Genomic DNA, 20,382 nt, shown 5'->3' on the forward strand with positions numbered 1-20,382 from the left:
GAACTGTTAAATTAAAATTTTAATTTGGGAAACTTCCCTAATGGTTCAGTGGCTAAGGCTTCTTGCTTCCAATGCAGGGGGCCTGGGTTGGTGAACTAGATCCCATGTGCTGAGACTAAGACCTGTCACAGCCAAATAAAATAAATTTTAATTTGGGTAATGAGAGATGCTATAAATAAAACCAGCTGCTGTCAGGAGAGTGATGGGTGGTTGTGGGGCCTCTAGGTTGGAAATGTTAGAGAAGATGGCATCTGGCTTGTATAATATTATAATATTATTCTTACCTCTCTTCCTTGTATTCTATTATACTCCCCCAAACCACGTGAAAAATGTGGGCTAATGTTATCCACATTTTACAGGCGGAAAATCTGAAGAGCAATAAGGTTCTTGCCCAAAACAATATCTTCTGTTCCCTAAGTGAAGACCCCACTGCAAAAGAGAAGATCTAAATCATAAACATTCATGGACACAACTTGAATTTTTGAATCACATTTCAGTTCAAAAGGCTCTCATACCTCATCAAACCAGTCTCCATGGAATTTTTCACTATTAAGGACATGGAAGAGGATAGAAAAGGGATAATCCATTGATAATGGAAAAAAAGTATTTTAAATTCTCTTTTTTGTAGTACTGGGAAGGGGCTCGCTGAGCCATTTTCAAATCTTATACCCAGTCCTGTTGGGGACCAAAAGAAGACCTTCTATGAAGTAAATAATAGGATGGGGTAGGGGTATAGTCCATGGCTGTGGATGGAATTAGCTACTTGAAACCAGAGCTGCTTATTGAACTGCAGCCATCTGGGGACTTCAAGGCAGACCATATCCACTTGTCTGTGTTACACATGGCAAGGGGCAGCCAAATAGCCCAACTCCTTCACTCAGTCATGTGACCTTGGGCCTTGCTATAACTTCGGGGAGCCCTAGTTTCCTTTTCTTTAAGATGAGGATAGTGACTGTATTTATAGTAACTTATGAAGAGGATTCAGTAAGCTAATGCATGAAAGTCTTCAGCACTTTACCTACAGGTGGAAGTACTCCATATGTGTTAGCTTGAATTATTATTCTCACCAAATGTTAAAAATTCATTTATGAATGAGGCATTGGCATTTTCCCTTATTAGAACCCTTATTTATTTATTGGCCACACCTTGTGGCATGTGAGATCTTAGTTCCCTAACCAGGGATCACACCATTGTGCCCTGCAGTGTAAGCACAGAGTCTTAGCCACTGGACTGCCAGGAAAGTCCCATAGAAGCCATATATTTTTTTTAGACTAGTCTTAAGACTTAAAGATCTCAATAATTCACAGAAAAGCACTGGTTGGATGTTTCCATTTTGAGTATTATTTGGGTTTTGAAATTGCAGGGTTCTTTCTCTTGGAGCTTTTCTGTGTTAAACAGATATTGATGCCCTTTTAAGTAAAAGGATTAGTCAAAGGAACATGGCCTGAAACTTCCATAGGTCCAGCTTCCACGCACAGCCATGTCAAGTGTGTAGGGTTACCATTGGTTTTTACAGGTGCTGCCTGCTATAAGTCTATTTTGGGTGAAGTTGAGGATATGTTCCAGTTTTGGAATGTCTTATGTAGATTGTACTTTTTTTATGTCACTATCTTCAGACCAACTATGAAGAATCATTTTTATCATTATCATCATCATCCTTATCTTTCTAGTTGATGAATTCTGGAATTTTGCCAAACCAGACAGCTTGTAAAATAAATTCTCTCTACTGTTTGTATTGAGCCTTAAATCATGAGCACCAGCTGTTTCTTGTATTTGAAGTAAAGCTCCAGGTGTACTGGTGGCATCCAGAGAGCATAGGCAGTTTTTTCCTCCTTAGAATATATGGATACCGTGTGCAGCTGGGCAATTTGTTCCTTTAACTCAGAAAGTGAATCTCATAGTTTTTGTATTTCTTACAAAGCTGAGCTCAGCAGCTAGTAAATATTTGTCGATTTGATTTGCTGTAGGGCAGCAAGTTAACAATTGCATAAGCTGTACTCTCAACAAGTTCAGGCAGCAGAAAAAAAGTACTTTTTCCAACAAATATTATCAGTGGAATTCTTGGAAAATAGATAGGAATGTATCCCTCAGTTCTAAGAGAAACAGAACATAAATTAAGCCTTCAGAGATAAGGAAGACTTGATATTAAGTTGCTTGCATTTTTGTAATGATTTATATTTAAAAAATGCTTTTATTTATACTGGATAATTAAATTATCACAACCACCTGGGGATACATGCAAGCTGGGTATTCCTGTCCCTATTTACTGATGAGGAGTCAAAGAATTAAAGAGGTGAAGTAACCTGTCCAAACAAAAACAGATGGAAATGGTGAAGCAGATTCTCTAGGCCAGCTCTAGAAATTGTTGCTGAGAAAGCAATTTGAATGCTTTTAAAATGCACAGTTACTCCAGCTCTTTTGGTCTCACAACCCTATACTACCTTCCTGACCTCTGATAGCTTTGAGTTTCTAGGTTTGCAGCGATAAGAGGGAGTTTAGGGAAGAAACAGGAGCCACATTCTCCCTCTCCGGCTACCATTGCTGGCTGATGACACCCACAATTGAGGGGCATTGTGTGGTTCCCATGGGTCTGCCCCCTGTGCCTGCACCTAACATTGTCATCAAGGGACAATATTTTAATTATTATGAAACATCTGGAATGGACCAAAGACACTATTTCCATACATTAGGGACTTCGTGCACTTTCATAGAGATTAGACAGCCTATGGAACCACCTACTCCCATCTTTAACTATTAGCCTCTTGAAACCTTGGATGACAAAATGCCTACTGCTCTCAACAAACAGATACATTCTATTTGAGTATTTAAACAACTTGACCTAACCTTCAGTTCAGTTCAGTCGCTCAATCGTGTCCAACTCTTTGCGACCCCATGAATCGCAGCATGCCAGGCCTCCCTGTCTATCACCATCTCCCGGAGTTCACTCAAACTCACATCCATCGAGTCGGTGATGCCATCCAGCCATCTCATCCTCTGTCGTCCCCTTCTCCTCCTGCACCAAATCTCTCCCAGCTGGTTCCAAATAGGAAAAGGAGTACATCAAGGCTGTATATTGTCACCTTGCTTATTTAACTTATATGCAGAGTACATCATGAGAAACGCTGGGCTGGAAGAAGCACAAGCTGGAATCAAGATTGCCAGGAGAAATATCAATAATTTCAGATATGCAGATGACACCACCCTTATGGCAGAAAGTGAAGAGGAACTAAAAGGTCTCTTGATGAAAGGGAAAGAGGAGAGTGAAAAACTTAGCTTAAAGCTCAACATTCAGAAAACAAAGATCATGGCATCTGGTCCCATCACTTCATGGGAAATAGATGGGGAAACAATGGAAACAGTGTCAGACTTTATTTTTGGGGGCTCCAAAATCACTGCAGATGGTGATTGCAGCCATGAAATTAAAAGACATTTACTCCTTGGAAGGAAAGTTATGAGCAACCTAGATAGCATATTAAAAAGCAGAGACATTACTTTGCCTACAAAGGTCTGTCTAGTCAAGGCTATGGTTTTTCCAGTGGTCATGTATGGATGTGAGAGTTGGACTGTGAAGAAAGCTGAGCGCTGAAGAAGTGATACTTTTGAACTGTGGTTTTAGAGAGGACTCTTGAGAGTCCCTTGGACTGCAAGGCGATCCAACCAGTCCATTCTGAAGGAGATCAGCCCTGGGTGTTCTTTGGAAGGAATGATGCTAAAGCTGAAACTCCAGTACTTTGGCCACCTCATGCAAAGAGTTGACCTAACCTTAGAAAACCATTAACTCAGATTTTGGACTCTCAAGGGCAGAGCCAAGGTTTTATTTATTTTGGGTCCATAGTACGTGAGCAAAAACTGGTGACCCCTACAGCAGTGTCATTTTCACATCTGATCCACTTGGCTAATGGGCTGAGGCAGTCTCCCTTCCTTGGCTCTGAGTACCTTGCCATGGTATTTTTCTTTTCTGATGGATGTAAGAAGCCCAGAGGTCAGGGAAAGTGAAGACCTCCTGCTCTCATTTCAGCAAATCTGTATGAGAAAACTCAGAGAAGTCAGGCTCAGTGGGAAAGGAAGGATGACCTATCTCATTGTTGTGAAGTGGTATTATTTCTTTATTTAAAATTAAAACAATATATATGTATTTCAATATTTTATTATTTGTTTTTGGCTGTGTCATGTCTTAGTTGAAGCACGTGGGTTCTGGAGTTGTGGTGCACGGGTTTAGTTGCCCTGCAGCATATGAGATCTTCGTTCCTCCGTGAGGGATTGTACCCACATCCCCTGCGTTGGCAGGCTGATTCCTAACCACTGGACCACTAGGAAAGTCCCTAAAGTGGTATTTCTAGATACTTCTAGCAGCAGTTGGTGGTAAGCAGGTATTAACTTGCTAAGGAGGCATGTCAAAGAAGGCCCCATATCTTCCTCTCTCCCTCTTGCCCCAGGGCCATCAATAGGATAAATATCTTATAGGCATGCTTCTTTATGTCCTCCAGGCTCCTTGAGCCCTGGCAGGAAGTCTAGGAGCCTTCTGTTTACTCAGGAATACAAATAAGGGACTCCTGTAGCCAGAAGGATACTTGTTCAGGCTGAAAGTGGACAAATTGCTAGGCTGGGATGCATGCATGCTAAGTCTCTTCAGTTGTGTTCAACTATTTGCAACCCCATGGACTGTAACCTGCCAGGCTCCTCTGTCCATGGGTTTCTCCAGGCAAGAAAACTGGAGTGGGTTGCCATTCCCTTCTCCAGGGGATCTTCCTGACCCAGGGATTGAGCCCATGTCTCCTGAGACTCCTGCCTTGTAGGCAGATTGTTTACTGCTGAGGCTGGGGAAGGCCTGCTAACTAATAGCACTGGCCCTGGAAGAGGGATTTCCCCTGCTACTCTTTGCCAGGGCTGCAGGGTGGGGGAGAGATATAAGTGCCAGCTCTGTGGGCTCAGAGGTCAGTGGTATCATAACCTTTGGAAATTAAACTGAAAGATTGAGAGGAGGCAGTCCAGAGATAATTTTTCATACTCCCATAGAAGGAGAAATAATAACACATTGATCAGTGTTTCCCTGGGTTGCTCAAACCTGATGGACTGTTTGCTCTAGTAGTATCAGAATTTCTCTGACACTTGAATCCCAATTTGTGGACCATTCCTCAGCTATTAGCACCATCCATATTTGAGCAATGTGAGATTCAGAGTAAAGTTGTTGTTTAGGATTTAATGGCCATGTATTCTAAATCTCTGTGTTTTTGTTAACACCCTGAATTGTCTGTCAAATTTTTCAAGATCTTAACACCCAAGGTGTTTCTGTGATCTTGGGAACCAAAAGGTCTCACTCTTACTGCAAAACCATCTTCCAGAGTCAAGCTGCCTTCTCCTTTCATATATGGTAAATTTCTGAACATGTATATATACAAAAGTTTACAGTAGACACATATTATAGTGATAACCTTTCCGACCCAGGGATTGAACCCAGGTTTCCCGCATTGCGGGCAGATGATTTACCGTCTGAGCAGGGAATCCCGGTAACCTTTCTACTCAGAGTCAAATGACAGCATTAGGCTATATCCAGGAGCTTGTCAGAAACAGAATCCCTGGCTCCACTCCAGACCTACTGAATCAGAGTCTGCATTGAACATGATTCTCAAGTAATTCACATGCCCAGTAAACTTTGAGAAGCACTGAGCTAAAAATATATTTACTAACTATACCTCACCTCAGCATCTTTTAGACAGATGTTCTCCACCCTGGTTGTACATTAGACTCACCCAGGGGTTTTGCAAACTACTGATGGCTTGGGTTCCACCTCAGGCCAATTGAAACAGAATCTGTGAACATTGGCTTATAAAGATCTCAGCTGATACTAATGGACAACCAAGGCTGAGAGCACTTTAAAATTTCAGCTGCACCTTGCAACTTGCAGGAATCTTAGTTCCCTGACCAGAGATCGAACCCAGAACCACAGTAATGACAGCACCGAGTCCTAACCATTGGGCAACCAGGGAATTCTCCCTGAGGAAACTGTTTTGAACACAATTTCCAGTGCAATTTTCACAATGTTTTACACATGGATAAATTCTCCATGGATCTCTTATCTTTCTGCATATCCAGATGATCTTTTCAAGGATGTTAGAACAGTAAATAGCTTTGGAGGATGGAGATAATGTTCCTTCTGGAGTGAAGGAAACAGTTGTTTACTGTTCAGCATAGTAGAATAGTCAGCATGTTCAAACTGCATAAAAATAAAGACAAAAAATCTTGAAAGCAAGAATGGGGAAAATGACCTTACTACTGACAGGGCAACAAGCATAAGAATTACAGTGAAATTGTCAGAAACTGTGAAAGCAAGAAGAGTGTGCAGTGAAATATTTAAAATTTTAAAGACATTAAGACAAACAGGATTCCTACCCAGTGAGATTATCCTTCAGGACTGAAAGAGACTCAAAAAGGCTATACAGTCTTGAGAAAAGGACACGGCTGGAGATATCCTGCTGCCTGATGTCAAACTATACTACAGAGATGTAATAATAAAACAGTATGGTACTGGCAAACACAGACACACAGACCAATGGAACAGAGTGAAAGCTCAGAAATAAACCTATATGTGTAAGGACAATTTATGACAAAGGATCAAAGAACATACAATGGAAAAAGGATAGTCTCTTCAATGAGTAGTGTTGGGAAAACTGGATGGTCACATGAAAAAGAATGAAAGAATGAAATAGTGATCTCACTGTCTTACACTGTACACAAAAGTTGACTCAAAATGGATTAAAGAGTTGAATGTAAGACCTAAAACCACAAAATTGCTAGAAGAAAATGTAGGTAGTCCCTGGTGGCTCAGATGGTAAAGAATCTGCCTGCAATGCTAGAGACCCGATTTTGATTCCTGAGTCTGGAAGTTCCCCTGGAGAAGGGAATGGCAACCCACTCCAGTATTCTTGCTGGTAGAATCCCATGGACAGAGGAGCCTGACTGGCTACACAGTTCATAGGGTCACAGAGAGTTAGAAACGACTGAGCGAGTAACACTTAACACTCAACCTCAAAGACATGTAGTGATATCTCAGTAACGTTTTATGGATCTGACTCCAAAGGCAAGAGAAACAAAAGCAAAAATAGACAAATGGAACCACACCAAACTAAAAAACTTCTGTATAGTGAAGGAAACTGTCTTACATTGAAAAGGCAACATATTGAATGGAGAAGGTATGTGCAAATCGTATATCTGATAAGGGTCTAATATGCAAAATATTGGGCTGGGCAAAAAGTTCATTCAAGTTTTCTGTACCATCTTAAAGGAAAACCTGAATGAACTTATAGGCCAACCCAATATATATATAAAGAACTCATATAATTCACCAAAAAACAAGCAACCTTGATTAAAAAATTGGCACAGGACCTGAATAGACATTTTTTTGAAGAAGGCACACAGATGGGCAACACGCATGAGTAGATGTTCAGCATCACTGATTATCAGGGAAATGCAAATCAAAACCACAATGAGAGATCATCTCCCATCTATTAGAATGGCTATGACTGAAACGACAGGAAATAACAAATGTTGCAGAAGGTGTGGAGAAAAGGAAATCCTCATACACTGTTGGTGGGACTATAAATTGGTACCGCCACCATGGAAAGCAATATGGAGCTTTCTAAAAAAAATTAAGAGTGGAATTACCATTTGACCCAGCTATCTCACTTCTGTGTATTTATTTTAGAGAACATGAAAACATTAACTCAAAAAGATACATGCAACACTATATTCATTACAGCATTATTTACAATAGCCGAGATAAGGAAACAACCTAAGTGTCCATTGATGGATGCATGGATAAAGAAGATGTGTGTATACAAAATGGAATACACTCAGACATAAAAAAGAGAAATCTTGCCATTTGCAACAACATAGATAGATATTATGAAATAAGTGAATGAAGCCAGAGAAAGATATATACCATATGATTTCACTCATATATTGTATCTGAAAAATAAAACAAATGAACAAATAAAACAAAAATAAACTCATAGAAACAGAGATCAGATTAGGGGCTGCCAGAGGGGAAGGGAGTTGAGAGGTGGGTAAAACAGAGGGAATGGGGTCAACTGTATGGTGATGAATGGTAACTAGATTTGTGACATTTATTTTATGGTATATACAGATTGAATTATAATGCTGTACACCTGAAACTTATATAATAATTAAATGGTTTAGTCACTAAGTCGTGTCTGACTCTTGCCTACCTATGGACTGTAGCCTGCTAAGCTCCTTTGTCCATGGGATTCTCCAGGCAAGAATACTAGAGTGGGTTGTCATTTCCTTCTTCAGGATAATAATGAAATATCAACATTAAAAAAAAGAGTGAGGGGATGACAAGCAGAGAGGCAAAAAAAAAAAAAAAAAAAAAGACAAAACAAAACAGAAAGGGGACTTCCCTTTAGGTCCAGTGGTTAAGACTCTGAGTTCCCAGTTCAGGGGCACTGGTTCAGTTCCTGGTTGGAGAACTAAGATCCTGCATGCCGTGCAGAGCCTGGCCTAAGACATTAAATAAATAAATAAAGATGAAAATTTCTTTAAAAAAAAAAGAGTGAAGAAGAAATACTTTTTCAGACAAACAAAATCTGAGGCAATTCATTGCAGCAGGCCGGCTCTGGAAAAAATATTTTTTTAAGTTTTTCAGGGAGTAGGAAAATGACATAGGTCAAAACGTTGTATCTATATAAAGAAAGTGGTAGGAATAAAAGAAGGTAAAATAAAATATTTTATTTTTCGTACTCTTAAAGTGATCTAAAAGATAACTTTAAAAATAGTAACAATTAGATTACAGTTTATGGATATGTGAAACATACTATATTTCAGCAATGTTATATGGGGCAAGAGGAAGAAACTGAAAATATTCTAAAGTATCCACACCACATGTGAAGCTGTGTTGTTTGAAGGCAGACATAGAATAATTAAAAGTGTACATTGCAAATTCTAGGGCAATTACTAAAATAATTTTTAAAAGAAGCATTCTTGATAACGCCAAGGGAAAGTGGCATTCTTTGAAGAAAGAAAGTCACTCAGTTGTGTTTGACTCTTTGCGACCCCATGGACTGTAGCCTACCTGGCTTATCCATCGATGGGATTTTCCAGGCAAGAATACCGGAATGGGTTGCCATTTCCTTCTCCCGGAGATCTTCCTGAACCAGGGATTGAACCCAGGTGAGAGTTGGATTATAAAGAAAGCTGAGTGCTGAAGAATTGATGCTTCTGAACTGTGGTGTTGCAGAAGACTCTTGAGAGTCCCTTGGACAGCAAAGAGATCCAACCAATCCATCCTAAAGGAGATCAGTCCTGGGTGTTCACTGGAAGGACTGATGTTGAAGCTGAAACTCCAATACTTCGGCCACCTCATGCGAAGAACTGACTCATTTGAAAAGACCCTGATGCTGGGAAAGATTGAGGGCAGGAGGAGAAGGGGACGACAGAGGGTGAGATGGCTGGATGGCATCACCGACTCAGTGGACATGGGTTTGGGTGAATTCTGGGAGTCAGTGATGGACAGGGAGGCCTGGTGTGCCGTGGCTCATGGGGTTGCAAAGAGTCGGACATGACTGAGCGACTGAACTGAACTGAGCTCCTGCGTTGTAGGCAGACACTTGATCATCTGAGCCATCAGGATAGCTCTTTGAAAGGCTCAGTCAAAACAAGAGAAGGTGAGACTTCTCTGGCGGTCCAGTGGTGGGTGATCCCAATACAGGAGTCAGATCCCACATGCCACAGCAGAGAGTTTACACGCCACAACTAAAGATCTCACAGGATGCAACTGAGACCCAGCACAGCCAAATACATAAATAAATATATTTTTTTAAAACCAGAGAAGGCAGATAAAGAGGGGAACAAAAGAAACAAAAACAAGTATAACACATAGAAAATGGTTACAATAATGGTAGATATCACTACAACTATGTTGTTGTTGTTCAGTTGCTCAGTCGTGTCCTACTCTTCCTGACCCCATGGACTGCAGCAAGCCAGGCTTCCTTGTCCTTCACTGTCTCCTGGAGTTTTCTCAAACTCACGTCCATTGAGTCAATGATGCTATCCAACCATCTCACTCATCCTCTGTCACCCCTTTCTCTTCCTGCCCTCAATCTTTCCCAGCATCAGGGTCTTTTCAATTGAGTCAGCTCTTCTCATCAGGTGTCCAAAGTATTGGAGCTTCAGCTTCAGCATCAGTCCTTCCGAGGAATATTCAGGGTTGATTTCCTTTAGGATTGAATGGTTGGATCTCTTTGCTGTCCAAGGGACTCTCAAAAGCCTTCTCCAACATCATAGTTCAAAACATCAATTCTTCGGCAGTCAGCCTTCCTTATGGTACAACTCTCACATCCATACATGACTACAGGAAAAATCATAGCTTCGACTATATGGACCTTTGTTGGCAAAGTGATGTGTCTGCTTTTTAATATGTTGTCTGGATTTGTGATAGCTTTTCTTACAAGGAGTGAGTGTCTTTTAATTTCATGGCTGCAGTCACTGCAGTGACTTTGGAGCCCAAGGAAACAAAGTCTGTCACCATTTCCATTGTTTCCCCATCTCTTTGCCATGAAGTGATGGGACCAGATGCCATGATCTTAGTTTTTTTAATGTTGAGTTTTAAGCCAGCTTTTTCACTCCCCTTTTTCACCTTCATCAAGAGGCTCTTTAGTTCCTTTTCACTTTCTGCCATAAGGGTGGTTGTCATCTGCATATCTGAGGTTGTTGATATTTATGCTGGCAATCTTGATTCCAGTTTGTGATTCATCCAGCTATATCAGTAATAGTTCACTCCAATGATAGTTCGAGTAATATTGACTCCAACTATATCAGTAATAAATTTAAATGTGAATAGTCTAATACATCAATTGAAAGACCAAAATTGTCAACTGTATAAAGAAGATCCAACTTTTAAGTTACCTGCAAGAACCTCCCTTTAAATATAAAGGTTCAGATATGTTAAAAGTATAGTGATGGAGAAAGCTATTCCGTGTTAACACTAGTTAAAAAGAAAGTTGTAGTAGCTGTCTTAATTACAGACAAAGCGGACTTCAGAAACAGGAAACTTAACAGGATTAAAGAGGGGCATTATATAACAATAAATAATTTAACTTTCCAAGACTATATAATAGTTCTTAACATGTTTGCTCTTGCTGCTGCTGCTAAGTCACTTCAGTCCGAGTCTGTGCGACCCCATAGACGGCAGCCCACCAGGCTCCCCCATCCCTGGGATTCTCCAGGCAAGAACACTGGAGTGGGTTGCCATCTCCTTCTCCAATGCATGAAAGTGAAAAGTGAAAGTGAAGTCGCTCAGTCGTGTCCGACCCTCAGCAACCCCATGGACTGCAGCCTTTCAGGCTCCTCCGTCCATGGGATTTTCCAGGCAAGAGTACTGGAGTGGGGTGCCATTGCCTTCTCCCTTAACAGTGTTATAATTAATGAGACAAAAACTATAAAACTGCAAGGAGAAATAGAAAAATCTGCTATCTGGTTGGGAATTTCAAAATTCTTCTTTCAGTAATTTTTAGGTTAACCAGGCAGAGAATCAGAAAGAATATGATTGACCTAAACAGCACCATCAATTGACTTGATCTAATTGACATTTATGGAACACTTCATCCAACAACAATGGGATACACATTCTTCCCAAGTGCTCATGAACTTTCACTAAGATAAGCCACATTCTGGGTCATATACACAAAAAAATCTGGTGAATTACCTGGTGGTCCTGTGGCGAGGACTCTATGTTCTCACTGCCAAGGACAGAGGTTCAATCCTGGATCAGGGAACTAAGGTCCTGCAAACCATGGTATGACCAGAACATTTTAAAAAAACTTTAAAAATTAAAAAAACTAGAAATCATAGATTTCAGGTTCCCTACACTCAGGGTTCCTCTCCTATAATTTGATGTATTGCCTGGGCAGATGTCACTTGACTCTCTTTGTAGAAAACAGGGCTCAGGGAATTGGCACGAGTGCTGATATTACCCTGAGTAATAAAATCCTCTGTGACCCAGGGTTTTGTGTCTTTTGCTGGCATCCATGAAACAGTGGCAAGCCAAGTTAATTTGAAGTTGGGGTAAAAATTTGGCCTTTCAGTGTCCTTGACAACGTCTTCTATAGTTTTAATCTTCTCCTGTCCAAATCAATACCTAGCTACCTGGGTTATGCAATGAGTGTCCAAGTGAGGCTATTTGTTTCCAGAATGTTTATTTCCATTCATGTTTATCTCCACTGTTTAATCACTGGCACTACAATTTTCAGTTTGTTATTTTCCATTTTTACAAAATGTGGGCAAAATGTACAAATGATGCCATTTGGATAAAATCAGGTAAGGTGAGGAGCTAAACTGCAGGCACCACCTCCACCCCCAGCAACTCCTTCTGTTGCAAAAGAGGCTGAATTCAGCACATACAGAAAGTATTACTATGTAATTGGTATAAGTCAAGGAGAGCATGATCCTTGACCACAGTCCTTCAAGGTTCATGAAGTAAACATGGACCCAGAAGTAGTCTTAAAAGTCTTGATCCCAAGGCCTGCCATAGGGGAAGATGGTTCTAATGCAACACGACAAAAAGGAGCAGTGAAGATTCAATATCTTGACCACACATTGGATTCCAAAGGCAGAACCTTGTTGATGTATGCTGTGCTATGCTAAGTCACTTCAGTCATGTCTAACTCTTTGTGACCCCATGGACTGTAGTCTGCCACGATCCTCTGTCCATGGAATTTTCCAAGCAAGAATATTGGAGTGGGTTGCCATGCCCTTCCCCAAAGAATCTTCCCAACTCAGGGATCCAACTCGTGTCTCTCAGGTCCAGCTTTGGCAGGCGAGTTCTTTACCAGTAGTGCCACCTGGGAAGCCCGAACCTTGCTCATAGCAGTGCTCAAATAGCTTTACCCCCCTTGTAATATGTTGATTTCAAAAACAGGGAAATCCTCTAGTATCTGTCAACATTGATTTAAATAAAATTTAATTAAAAAAAAACTCAACACTATGTTAGAAAATAGGTACTCATAGAAATAAAGGCATGACAGTGTGAGATTTTTCAAAATCAATTAGTGCCAGATCATTAGGCCAGCATTCTTCAGGTTTTTTTACCCTGCCCTCCTACAATTAAAAAGTTTTTAGTACATCACACCCAATATAATTACATATCTATAAATTCTGTATACAGACCATTGTATTATCATGTATTTTATAAAACACAAACAAAAATTGAAATAAAAAGTATGAGATAAAAATACACTAGAAGTCATTAATTTCTTCCTTTCTCCCCAGTAGGAGTGAATGCCTGGCTTTGGAAATCATTGGCTTTGATTGAAGAAGGCTTCTATAGCTTTGGAAATCATTGGCTTTGATTGAAGAAGGCTTCTATAGCTTTGGAAATCATTGGCTTTGATTGAAGAAGGGTTCTAACGCACATCTCTGATTTCCCTTGAGCTTTCTAATAGCTTCTAATAGTCTTGTAAATGAATTCTTGCCTCTTCAACCACACCAGGGGGTGGGCAAACTACATCCTGCAGGCCAAATCTAGTTCTACTTAGTTTTGTACAGCCCCAAAACTTTTTTAGAGTTTTAAATATAAGAAAGACTATTCAGTGAGACTCTGTCTTGCCTCATGCCCTCCCCCACCCCTCCCCGCCCTGCCAAAGACTGAAATATTTACTATTTGGTCCTGCTGGCCCGCAGATAGGGAAGGTGTCTGGTCACCTTGCCTTACTTCCACACAGTAGGGTCTTCACCCGCTCTTCCCAGGGCTATATAGGGGGCTCCCCGGCTGTAGGGCTGGTCCCTGGCTGCAGATGCCTTTCCTCCAAAGAGTAGGAAGTGGGTTCTTGGGTGGTGGCTGCCAACCCTCTGCCTCACTGAGGAGCAAGCTCTTGTCCTGTGATCTGGGACACCTCATCATCATTTGCTGGGTGGTCCTGGTGTGGCCAGACCCTCAGCCACAGTGTGGTGAGACCTGTGGACTGAGGGCCAGAGAATGTCACTGGGCAAACCCTCTCCCCTTCAGGGACTGAGTGGAGGTGGAATAGAGCTGGGGTCTCCCCATTAGGTAGCTGAACTGGTAAGGCAGAGGGAGGGTGTACTGCAATAGAGAGGAGGCCAGCTGGGTGCCTAAGTGGAGGCAGCTGTGCGGCAGAGGATGCCCCAAGAGCCTGTCATTAACTGCTGGACCTAGGTTTGGGGATGGCCACCAGTTCTGGGGGAAGGGAAGGCAAGACCCTGATATCCAAGGATTATACTCAAGTATGATACCATGTGAGGTGTCTGTGCATAAGGAAGGAGTCCAGTAACTAAAAGTGGGGAGCAGAACAGAGCAAAGATTTAGGTTCTGAGCTTGTGGATGCAGAGCTGGTAGATGCAGGCAAGGACAAAGGCCGAGAGAGAAGGTTTTGTTTTCCTAGGCTTTGGGCAGTTGGTAGAATGAGTGGATCAACATAATCAATAAGTAGGTCCTGGGCAGTGCCTGGGCTATATGCAAATATCCTGGGGTCATACAGATGGAAGACACAGCCCCAGCCCACGATGAGCTTGTCTCATATTAGACGGATTCTTGTGAAGAATTAGAATTTATATGGTTGTGTAATGATAGAGGGACGCATGAGGTATGATTGGAGATATGGTTGGTCAGCTACAGCTTCCCTTGTGGGGATGATCCCAGTGTGGGATTTTTCAATAATAAAGTTGATTTAGAAACTCTAGGCTAGAGCAGCCTTAACCCACTGTATGGTGGGTCATTGTTTTCTTGGATTTTCAGTTCTCAATTTCCTTTGAAAGCACCTGTTTGGCATATTTCTGAAAGGTGGGATAAGCGTGTTTTGTGTTAATTAAATCACATTTTGAGTGTCCTGGGGGAGTTATATTAAGAGACTGTAGTAAATCCTCTTGTTAGTCAAAGAATCCTTTTGTACTGTGAATAATGATACTCGAGTTTTTCTGTTTTTTAAGATTACTTTTGATGTATTTATTTCCATTAAGCACCCAAGGAGGAATTTTGGAAATTAAACATAATTTAGTTTGTGAGTTTTATGTTGGAGCACCTCATGTGATCTCTGGAGATTCTTAGGGAGGTTTCTAACCAGGAGTGGGAATTAATACTTTTAATGAAGAAAAGATCCGGGGCAAGAATCAGATTTCCTACAACCTCTTCACCCTGCCTTGGATGGTTAACTCCTTTATACTCTGCCTAACTTAGCTCAAATTCCAGTCTCTCTCTTTTTTTGTTTTGAGCTTAAATTTTTTGTGTGTGTGGTAAAATATGCATAACATAAAATTTACCACTTTAATCATTTTTAAGTGTATAGTTTATTTGCATTTAGTACATTCACATGTTGTACAATCATCAGCACCATCCATTTCCAGAACCTGTCATCTTCCCCAACTGAAACTCTGAACCCATTAACCACTAACCTCTATGATCCTTTGAGGTGCTCTTGCCCTCAACTCCTGGTATTGACTGACATTTAACTCTTGACAATTTGGTGGTATGATATGGTAATTTCATTGTGGTTTTAATTTTCTTTTCCCCAAATACTAAGTATAATTTTCCTATGTTTATAGATCATTTGTGAGTCTTCTTTTGAGAAATGGATTTTTGTGTTCTTTGCCCGTTAAAAAATGATTCACAGACGTTCTTTTTATATCATGGATATTGTTTTCCAGTTTTATGTATTACCAAAAAATCCTCTCAGGTTGAGGCTTATTTTCTATTGTCTGTTGCAAAGTTCTTAATTATAATGTAGTTGATTTTACTCATTTTTTCCCTTTATGGGAAACTTTATAGTTATGGTTTTTATTTTTTGCCTTTCACATCTTATTTAGAAAAATTATTACCTATTCCAATGTCATAAAATATTGTTTATGTTGTCTTCTGAGAGTGTTATAATTTGTCTTTACATTTAAGTGTTTTAATCTACCTGGAACTGATTTTTGTTTGTGGTAGGATTGAGATTTAATGCCGTTTTCCTCATATAGATCTATGGTTGTCTCAGCAACATTTACTGAATAGTCTTTCTGTTCCACAATGATGTGCAGGGCCAAGTCTGCAAAAAACCAAAGTTTCCAAATACGCTTGGGTGTGTTTCTGCTATGTTCTGTTTATCTGTGCCAATACCATGCCATCTCAATTACTATAGTTCTGTGTTATTTTTAAATTTTCGCTTGCTTGTTGGTTTTCGGCTGTGCCGGGGCTCCATTGCTGGGTGGGAGGGGGCTTCTCTCTAGCTGTGGCGCCCTGGCTTCTCATTGCAGGGGCTTCCTGCTGCAGAGCACAGGCTCTTGGGCACATGGGCTTCAGTAGTTGCGGTTCTCAGGCTCTAGAACAGAGTTTCCGGAGAAGGCGATGGCACCCCACTTCAGCACTCTTGCCTGGAAAATCCCATGGACAGAGGAGCCTGGTAGGCTCCAGTCCATGGGGTCACGAAGAGTCGGACATGACTGAGCAACCTCACTTTCACTTTTCACTTTCATGCATTGGAAAAGGAAATGGCAACCCACTCCAGTGTTCTTGCCTGGAGAATCCCAGGGACGGTGGAGCCTGGTGGGCTGCCGTCTATGAGGTCGCACAGAGTTGGATACTACTGAAGCGACTTGGCAGCAGCAGCAGCAGCAGCAGAGCAGTTTCATATAGTTTTATAATATGTACTAGTGTCTGATATAGAAAGTTCTAATTAGTTCTCCAGGATTCACCTGACTCTTCTTATGGCCTTTATTTTTTCATATACATTTACATCAGCTTATGAAGTTGTATGGGCTGTTGGGTTTTTGATTGGAATTATATTGAATCTCTAAATCTATTTGGGAAGAATGTAATTTTCCCAAATTACATTCCCAAATTTGGGAAGAACTGAAATTCCTTATCCTACAATAAAGTATATCTTTAGATTTATTTTGAATTATAGCATTTTTCAGTAAAGCTTTATAATTATCTTCAGGGAGGATTGCACATTATTTGCTAGAATAATTCCAAAATATGTTTATATGTTAAAAATTCTTGGGAAATTGAAAGTAGTAGTGACCCTCTTTGGAGAAGGCAATGGCAACCCACTCCAGTACTCTTGCCTGGAAAATCCCATGGATGGAGGAGCCTGGTAGGCTGCAGTCCATGGGGTCGCGAAGAGTCAGATACGACTGAGCGACTTCACTTTCACTTTTCACTTTCATGCATTGGAGAAGGAAATGGCAACCCACTCCAGCATTCTTGCCTGGAGAATCTCAGGGACAAGGGAGCCTGGTGGGCTGCCGTCTATGGGGTCGCACAGAGTCGGACACGATTGAAGCGACTTAGCAGCAGCAGCAGTGACCGTCTTGTTTCTGATAATGCCTTTTGCCTTGATGTTTATTTTTATCTTATATTAATAAAGCTACAGATATTTTCTTAATAAAGCTACAGATATTTTCTTTTGGTTAACATTTACCTGACATATCTTTTTTCCCCCACTTTTGACTTTTAGTTTCTTTAGTTCTTATGCTTTAAGCATAGCTCGTGTGAACACATATAGCTAGGTTAAAAAAATCTATTCTGATAATTTTTGTCTGTACTAGAGGGTTAAAATCATTTAAATTTAAACTGAAATATATATTTAGGTAAGTTTCTTCTTTTTATGCTCTCTTTGTCATACTTTTACCCCCTGCCTTTTTAACTTTCCTTTCTCATCTTTTGATTTATTTTTCCCCCAGTATTTTATTTCATCTTTACCCTTTCTACCTGTTTGGAAGTTACTGCTTTAGCAAATTGAACATACATACTTAATCTAAGTCTAGAAAATTATCACTGTCTACCCTTTCTTCAAACAGTTCTAGGTTAAAACACTTAAACACTAACTCTGATTATCTACTTGCAAGTAACTTGCTTTATTGTGCAGGATTTAAAGTATTGATGTTAAGCAATCCAGAGAAAAGTATTTTCCAAGAATTCATAACAATAAGTAAGCCTCTACATGAGTCTGTGGTCTAAATTTATGCTAACTATGCTGTCCAAAATAACTCAAGCAAATAATTTAGCATGATCTCAGGTTGGTAGTGCCCCCACCTCTGCGCCCCCACCACCGGCAACTCATAAAAGTAAATACAAATCCTCTCTGGAGGAACTCAACTTCAATCTAGGCCTCAAAGGAATTCCACAGATAAAGGTCCAAAGAAAATGATTGACTCACAGATAAATGGCACAAGAAAACAATGCACTTTTTGAATAAGAACCAGCAGAAATAATATGCGGTAGACATAGACTTACAGTCTTCAGATACTGCAGTTACCTGACACAGAGTCTAAAATTACTAAATTTTATAAGTTTAAAAAAACAAACAAGAGATTCTAAAATAGATAATAGGGGAGGGAGGTGGGAGGGGGGTTCATGTTTGGGAACGCATGTACACCTGTGGTGGATTCATGTCAATGTATGGCAAAACCAATACAGTATTGTAAAGTAAAATAAAGTAAAAAAAAAAAAAAGTCATTTCACCATGTAAAAATAAATTAAATTAAATTAAAAAATAAAATAAAATAGATAATAATTGCAAGTCTTTTGGGCTCAAAAAGAATCAAATAGAAATTCCAAAAAATGAAAAAGGAATACCATATTGTGTTGACTGTAAAATAAGATTGTAAGATCCAGCATAATTTTATGGGCCATCAAAAACACTGCCAGTTATCATTCAAGATGCCACTGATTATAAGATGCTCCTGGGCTGCTGCAGGGGTGTTTAAATCTGAGAGAAAAGTTGTTTCAGAATTGATGAACTATATAAATTGAAAGTTAAAAATCTAGCAGATTGATTAAATTACAGATTAAGCTCAGCTGATGAGAGAATCAGTTAACTGGACTAAAGAAACAGTGTTCAGTGTAAGTAAATTGTCCAGATTGTAGCCCAGCGAGACAATGAAATAGAAATATGACAGAAAGACTACATCTTAGAGGATAGAATGAGAGCACAAAACATATACCTAATAAAATTCCAGAAGGTAATAAAGAGATTGGGTGAAAGCCAACGTTAAAAAGTATAATGACTGAAAAATTTATGAGAATAGTGGAAAGATAGCTATCCCCAGATACAGGAATCCAATCTCAAGCAGGGTAAACCAAAAGAAACTTGTGCCTAGACACATTATTGTGTATCTGAAGAATACATGAAGATAAAACTGCAGAACATCAAAGACAAAGAGGTCTTCAAAGCAACCAAAGGTAAGATCACATACTAAAGAACAGTAAATAGACTAATTGATTACCTTTTAACTGTGAAAGTGGAAGCTAGAAGACTGGGGGATAATGTTTTCAATGTGTTGAGAGAAAAACAATCAACCTAGAATTTATACTCAGTGAGACTCTTTCAAGAATTAAAGCAAATAAAGAATTTTCAAACAAAAACAGAGAGCTTTTTTTTTTTTTCACTAAAGGAAACATTTGAATATATACTTCAAGTAGGAGGAAAATGACCCTAGATACAAGGTATATTCTTCTAAGGAGGAAGACTAAGAACTCTATAGAGTTGAAAGACCTCTACTCGTCATGGGAAAAGTTTGCTTACCTCTCATGGGTCTTGCTTTTACTTCTTTTGGGATCTGTGGATTCTTACTTTCATGCCAACCCAGTGAGGCATTGTATTAAAAATATTTTATCTAGCACTTTACTTATTTCAGTTGGGCAGGATTGGTCAGGTATATGACAGGAGGTGAAAGTCCTTCTAACAACTTCTTTAGAGTAACTCTCCTTGCATCTTCAGTCAATATGGAATCTATGTTACCTGTCCTTCTGGCACATTGTACCTTCCCCTTGTAACACATACATCAGCTATATTTTCACATTTATTTGTATGCTCTTTCAATTGTCTACTTACCCCAGTAGAAACCTAAGGGCCAGATCTGTATCACTCTATTTTATTTCCACACCTTAGCAAGTGCTTGGCCCATAGTAGGTCTTCAGTAAGCATCTACTGAGTAAATAGTGTCTACTTAATTAGACATTATCTAATGTCTAAGTAATGTCTACAAATAAAAATTAATTAATGAGCAATTAATTTTGAGTGAGAAGCCGATGTTAGGTATTAAACACAGCTGTGTGTGTCTGCTTCAGATCCAGCCATGGAGTCAGTACTTAGGGCTGGTGAATTCCCACAGAACTGTGCTGTCTTATAATATGGCACTCATTAGCCACATGTGGCCATTTAAATCATTTAAATCAACTAAAGCTAATTAAAAATTGAAATTCGTCAGTCATGCTAGCCGCTGGTGGTTATCCTATTGGATGCTGCCGACGTAGAACATTTCCATTATCACAGAAAGTTCTACTGCGTGTGCTGCCGTAGAATTCTCAAGAATTCTTAACTGTGCCTCTGTCTCTCTTTTGCTCTTGCTCTCGATCTATCTCTGTCTCTTTCCCCA

Source organism: Budorcas taxicolor, chromosome 4 (genome assembly GCF_023091745.1).
Source record: "Budorcas taxicolor isolate Tak-1 chromosome 4, Takin1.1, whole genome shotgun sequence".
NCBI classification, from domain to species: domain Eukaryota; kingdom Metazoa; phylum Chordata; class Mammalia; order Artiodactyla; family Bovidae; genus Budorcas; species Budorcas taxicolor.